Source organism: Sceloporus undulatus, chromosome 1, assembly GCF_019175285.1.
Source record: "Sceloporus undulatus isolate JIND9_A2432 ecotype Alabama chromosome 1, SceUnd_v1.1, whole genome shotgun sequence".
NCBI classification, from domain to species: Eukaryota; Metazoa; Chordata; class Lepidosauria; order Squamata; family Phrynosomatidae; genus Sceloporus; species Sceloporus undulatus.
The window spans coordinates 318,019,652-318,024,867 of record NC_056522.1 but is presented as its reverse complement, the minus strand read 5'-3'; the positions used below and the strand labels follow the sequence as shown (position 1 = coordinate 318,024,867).

General features: G+C 39.7%; 1 protein-coding gene across 4 annotated transcripts in view; it reads left to right on the top strand.

Annotated features, from left to right (window-relative positions):
• Window positions 1-5,216, top strand: part of SNAP23 (synaptosome associated protein 23) — a 36,515-nt gene that overhangs the window by 11,322 nt on the left and 19,977 nt on the right. Inside the window, exon 2 of one of the 4 annotated variants that reach the window (XM_042445426.1) lies at window positions 2,292-2,348. The exons of the other annotated variants lie outside the window; for them this stretch is intronic. The gene's annotated coding sequence lies outside the window, so the exon portion shown is untranslated. The remainder of the gene's footprint in view (window positions 1-2,291; window positions 2,349-5,216) is intronic. 4 annotated transcript variants of the gene reach the window in all.

The window sequence follows — 5,216 nt, the reverse complement described above, 5'->3', positions numbered from 1 at the left end:
CCTGTTGGTTAGACCCAGTTGCAGGAGGCCATTCAATTAATTCAACAATTTGAATCCTGCAACTTGAGCATACACTATTCAACGTCAACACACAGGTAAATACAGTTGATTCAGTAGTTCTACTCTAGTTGGGGCAAAAGGATTTAAGCCTTTGGGTCATGTTTTTGGTAGATAAGCAGGGCATAAAATAAAAAATAAATGTTTAAATGCTACCAAAAAATCCCCACCCTAAATGCTGAAATATTGCAAGTAAAACTGTAAGTAAAATGTCAGAATGCAGAAAAGTTAACTTGGAAAAACCCTAGTACAATACAAGCAGCTCTGTGTTCTTGTCTAGCTTTTCAATGTATTTGAATGACAGATTACTTCCCTTTTTCCTTGTAAGTTACAGGTGATATCAGATTGAAAGAGAAATCTTTCTCAGCAATAGATTGCTTCTGTTTTTCTTTTCAAGTATCTCTTAATCTTGGAATTTTTAAAAAAATTTAACAGTGAAAGTGAATGTTTATCTGCGGTAGAGGAAGTTACACAGAGAAATTTCCAGGGATGAGCAATATTAGTATGCAGCAAAGCAACAAAGAGTATTGTGAACTGACCAATTCTCATTGCTGTGCAAGATCCTGCCCCCCTTCATGACCATGACATGAGCAGACTACCTCCTGTGAAACTTTGGGGTTTCACCACAGTAGTGAGTATTCTTGGGGTTTCAAGAACTCACTTCACCTAGAAGGGGTGAACACACTGGCTTAACCAAATTTCTAGTCCTTAGCAAAGTAGAATCCTGAATCAGTTAAGTCGTAAATCAACACTCAGGTAAATCTCACCATTTCAGTGAATCTACTGTAGGAATAGTAGTTGGATTTAGGTCACTGTGTCCATCTCTGACAGCTGTGTACCTTCAGATGGAGAAAGCTGTTACTGTCTCCATGAAATCCGTTACTTCTGCTGGTGAACAATAAAATAGATAGTTGATATAAGAGCCAGCATAATGAGTGTTGGGTTAGGACTCTGGGAGGTGAGTCTGAAACCTCACCCAGCCACGATAGTCCACTGGGTGACCTTGAGCAAATAACACTGCCTCAGAGGAAGGCAATAGCAGACTTCCTCTGAATAAATCTTGTCAAACAAACACAGGGTGGCCATAAGACAGGAATGATGACTTCAAGGCATACAACAACAGCAACAACAATGTGCAGTTAAAATGTACACAGGAAGATAAATTAACAATTGGGAATTAAGAAGAATATGTAAAAACACATTTTATAACTATTGTACTAACTAGTTACTGTAATACTAAGCATGAATATAGTATGTAATTATTGTTAGAGAATTAGATGATATTAATCTTTAATCGGGTCATGAGAAAGTTAAAATTTGTTAATGAATGAAGTAATCTTTGAAACAAAAGTTTCATTATGGAACCTGATTCATAGAATCATAGAACTGGAAGAGATGACAAGGGCCATCCAGTCCACCCCCTTGTCATGCAAGAAATCACAGTCACAGCATTCCTGACAGATGGCCATCCAGCCTCTGCTTAAAAACCTTCAAAGAAGGAGACTCCATCACTCTCTGAGGCAATGTAAGAGCTTTCAAACAGCTCTGACTGTCAGGAAGTTCTTCCTAGTGTTTATGTGGAACCTCTTTAGGTAGAATCTCATATATTACTTACTGAGTCCTAATGTATCCATTATTCTAGTAGGACTGCATGTGCCTCCAACGCCATTTTTGTTGGCTCCAGGGAGGAAATGCCCCAGATACTCAGTGAGGTCAACATTTTGACATTTTGGGGGGCCAAGGGCTATCTGAGCCCCAAGAGAGGCCTTTTTAAAAGAGGAATTGAACAAAAGCAACTTCCAGTCATTTCTTGTTAAAAAAAAAGTTTTTCCTGGTCCAGAAACGGCCTGGGCAGGGGAGCTAAAATGGTAGAAAAGTTCTTCATTTCCTCAAGGAAATATTGGGGGGAGGGGGAGGTATTTTTAGGATGGAGGTGCAATATGGAATGTTGCCCTGCAAGGTCTCCTGGGGGATTAATGCAGCCTCCTAGCATCTCACAGTTGCACACCTTTGCTATATGTGAATAAATCCATGTTGTATGATGTTATTAAAATCTATATTCTGTGGCAAGCCTCTTGCATTTTGTTACACTGCTGTATCTCAGATCATTGTGTAAAAGAAAATTTCAGTGTGAAAGTACAGTATTTCCCCCATATCCGCAGGGTATGGGGTACATTCCCAGACTTCCCATAGATAGTGCAAATTGCAGATAATAGTGAATTTTATATTTCCAGCTAAACATGACCATAGAATTGTATTGGAGGACCTCCGGATGCCTAAAGGAGACCACGGTGAGTTAATGAAACCACTGGTGACTAGCCCCATGGATATGCGACAACCTGTTTCTCAGAACCCTGAGTTTAAATAAAGATTGTGGAAATTGTTACATGCAGTCTGTAAGCACTTAGAAAGAAATGCTGTGATCAGCATGAGTTTTTCAAAAACAAGTCATACTAGGCTAATTTTATCTCTGTTTTGATCAAGTCATAAGTTTGATAGATGATGGGAATGCTGTGGATGTAGCATATCTTGATTTCTTTAAGGCCTTTGACAAGGTCCCTACTGATATCCTTGCAAAAAAGGTAGTAAAATGCGGGCTAGACAACATGACTCTTAGGTGGATTTGTAATTGGTTGACCAGCTGAACCCAAAGGGTACTCAGCAATGGCTACTCATCCTGGAAAAAAGTGACTAGTAGGGTGCCACAGGATTCTGTCTCGCACCCAGTGCTGTTCAATGTCTTTATCAATGACTTGGACGATGGAATAGAGGACATGTTTATCAAATTAGGAGGGGTTGTTAATTCCCCAGAAGACAAAATCAGAATTTAGAATGAATTTAACAGATTAGAAAACTAACGAAGTTAATTGCAGCAGGGAGGAATGTAGGATACTACACTTGTAGGCAGTAAAAATTAAATGCGCAGATATAGGATGGGTGACACCTGGCTTGATGGCAGTACATGCATAAAGAATCTAGGAGTCTTAGTGGACCACAGGTTGAACATGAATCAACAATGAGATATGACAGCTAAGAAAGCCAGTGCAGTTCTAGGCTGCGTCTGTAGAAGTATAGTGTTACGATCAGGAGAAGTAATAGTACCACTCTATTGTGCTTTGGTCAGACTTCATCTGGAATATTATGTCCAGCTCTGATAATCACAATTCAAGAAAGATGTGAACAACCTGGAGCATGTCTAGAGGATGGTGAATGGCCATCTATTGAAAGTGCTTTGATTGTGTGGCAGGGGGTTGGACTGGATGGCTCTTGTGGTCTCTTCCAACTATGATTTGTGTGTACAGTCTGTGATTAGTATTGAGTTGTTCTTTTGGTACACTTGTTTGAATGTTCCTATGCCCCATTGAATATGTACATTTGCTTGAGTAAACATGTGGAAGATTCATAATCGAAGTTTGTGTTCACATCAAGATAGAACTGAAAATATTGTTTGGAGTTTCTGAAGACAAAAACAGTCTTCTCAATAATTGTGACATGCCTTGCAGAAATCATTTTAAATATTAAAAACTACACAAAATGGTTAACTTTTAGGGGAGTAGGAGCAATAAAATAAGTCTAACAGTCGAAACTACTTCTCATAGTTTCATGAGGGATCTTGCTTTTTAAACCCCTTGTTTCTTAGATATATCTTCTCCCTTCCTCAGCCTTTATTCTTTTCTTGGGATTTTCCCTTCTCTATTCCTCTTTTCTCTGTGACATTATAACAGCTAGTTTTTGGTAGAGTTCTTATGTGATCGCCACTACATGTTACAGCATGTGTGTGTGGCTTCAAGTTACCTGTTGATTTATAATGACCCCATTAATTTCATGGGCTTTTCTTTGGCCAAAAATACTCAGCTCCTTCCTCTGACTTATCACCTACCTATAGCACTTGGCATTCATTGGAAGTCTCCCATCCAAGTACTAACCAAGGCTAGATTGATCTATTCCTGTATACAACTAGGGCTTAATCCAGTTTTTCCCTTATGACCACAATGGAAATTGCTTCTCTTCCTCTACAGCTCTCTGTGCTGCTCGAACCCAGGCTCTAGAGGGCGGGGAAAACCTGCAGGGCCTGTTTGGGGAACATGTGGGTGCAGTGTGGAGAGTAAATTACCTTCTTCCTAGTTTTGCTGCATTCTCTAACAGAAGTCAGCTAATCATGCACATAGGCTTAGATTCTAAAGTGCTCTTTCATCTCTTCAGTGACATCTATATGTACCAATTTTTGATTTTCCACTTGACCAATTCCAATGATCCTTGAACCATAGGTCATACATTTTCAGGCCTAAATATATTTTCAGGGCTGGGTGGGCAACTATGGAAGAGTAGGGGGTTGTGTTAGTTCTTTAGGAGACCTTGGAAGCTACACCCCTAGCAAAAAAAAAGCATGTTTTTCCCCCTCAAGGAATACAAAGCAGCATTTTCATAATGTTTTTGAGGTTTCCTGGACTCTTAGGTGGCTACAGGAGGTAGTGGCTTTTTTAACAACACAAAGTGAACTCCAGTTTCAGAAAAGGCCTCATTGATCTAAATTAACCCAGGGTGAACTCAGAATATGGTGGGATGGTGGTGAAATATCCTAGAGGACATTTGGGGGCAAAACCTTTTTGAACAAATTAATAATTTGTTTTTATCCTGGGGCTCCTTGGGAGCCTCCAAATATTGTGGAAATGCCCTCTGCATTGTGTAGAGGGTTTCTGAGGGTATTTTGGAAAATTGTTTTTTTGACCCACTGAGGGGGGTCACATGCAGCCCATGAGGGCACTTTGACTACCCCTGATATAGGACTTTAATGAGAGGAGATGCCAGAAATTGTTTTATCATTCATGGAACTCTGGGTTTAGACCATAGTGATCCACCTGAACTAAGCCGGTTTTAGCAGACAGCCATTTAGATTAAAAATTCGGAATGATTGTTCAGACGGGGGGGGGGGGGGACTAAGGATCAGCACTGAAAAACCTCAGAGAGTCTGCATAGATTTTAGGAAACACAGTACAAGAAGAAAAAAATAGAAGTTCTGTATTCTTGGGGGTCTTATGTTTTCTAGTGTTTTGGAGGTTGGAACTTCACTTTGCAGTACAAACTGACCTCTTCTTAATGGTGACAGACAGAATTCCACTGAGTCTATGGCTAAATTCAAGTATGTATATTTATATGTC